Below are 1389 nucleotides of genomic sequence, written 5' to 3' on the forward strand. Positions count from 1 at the left end.
AGTGGGCCGTATTCGGCCCGCGGGCCGTATGTTTGACACCCCTGTGCTGGAATGATGCACCTCTGCGCCTCCTTCCAAGGGGTGTTTCCAGACCTGGCCAATCAAATCCACATACAAGCCCATATAATCTGAAAGCTTCATAAGAAAAAGCTGCTGCAGAGTGTGAAGGCTGTGGAAGGGAGCAGACTAACAAGTGATTTATTTTCTATCTAATAAGTGCTTTATATTAAAAGTTACCATGACCTTTGTAACTCTCAATAATGGAGCTAAAATGCCAATTGTTGGACTGGGAACATGGAGGGTAAGTATTCACTTTTTTTCTTTCTTTTTTTTTGTAGGGTAGAGTTTCATTCTGAATGGTTTTAATAATTTTTTCCCCCAGCTGTTGCTTTTATTGTTGTTTTCCATTGAAACACTAGACGTTGTTCTATTTAATTTTTAATGCATTTCTTTTCAGGTTTTATTTTTCATTTTAGAAATTTTATAATAATTGCAAAGCCTATTAAGATTTCATAGTAAAATTTTGAAACCTGCTCCAGTCTGCTCCAGGTGAGGTCACAGAGGCCGTGAAGGCAGCCATTCTGGTTGGCTACCACCACATCGATGGGGCCCATGTCTATGAAAATGAGAATGAAGTTGGGGACGGAGTCGATGCCATGATTAACCAAGGAGTGGTGAAGAGAGAGGACCTATTCATAGTCAGCAAGGTAGTAGAAGCACATGTAAAAATTAGTATCTGAGGCACATGACAGGAGTTATGGTCTCACAAGGCCAATCATGTGCCTTGAAATTTCACACAACATCAAACCATGTCACAGATCATACACAGGGTATTTGTATAACATGCATTATTGTGTGTTATAATGCTCTGTTACGTCATGCTCTGATTACTGAAATGCAAGTTGTGGTTTAACAATTGAACTTGTAGAAAAATGCTTAACAAATAAACAATTTGAAAGGGGCTTTGGCCATAAACTAAATCCTGCATTTCTTAAAGCTGTGGTGCACTTACCATGAGAAACACTTGGTAAGATGAGCCTGTGAAAAGACCCTAAGTGACCTAAAACTGGACTACATTGATCTCTACCTAATGCACTTTCCCATGGGAACTAAGGTAGTACTGATAAGTATATAATAGTATAAAACTAATAACAGTATGATAATTGCTTGTATTTTCTGTGCATATATATATATATATATATATATTAATGCTTATCTGTGTATCAAAATTGGCAGCCTGGAAAAGAGTTTTTCCCATTTGATAAGGATGGCCAAGTAATTCCAGACAACAGCAACTTTCTAGAAACATGGGAGGTAATAAACAGTATAATAAAAACAAAATTAATTTGAGACTTGTGTAACTCACATTTGATCAATGATAAAAGAAAA

General features: G+C 37.1%; 1 pseudogene; it reads left to right on the forward strand.

Annotated features, from left to right (window-relative positions):
* Positions 1–224: 224 nt before the first annotated feature.
* Positions 225–1314, forward strand: LOC107736294 (aldose reductase-like; annotated as a pseudogene).
* The last annotated feature ends 75 nt before the right edge of the window (positions 1315–1389 follow it).

The sequence above is a fragment of the Sinocyclocheilus rhinocerous genome, unplaced genomic scaffold, assembly GCF_001515625.1.
Source record: "Sinocyclocheilus rhinocerous isolate Xijiao unplaced genomic scaffold, SAMN03320098_v1.1 C36616924, whole genome shotgun sequence".
Taxonomy (NCBI): domain Eukaryota; kingdom Metazoa; phylum Chordata; class Actinopteri; order Cypriniformes; family Cyprinidae; genus Sinocyclocheilus; species Sinocyclocheilus rhinocerous.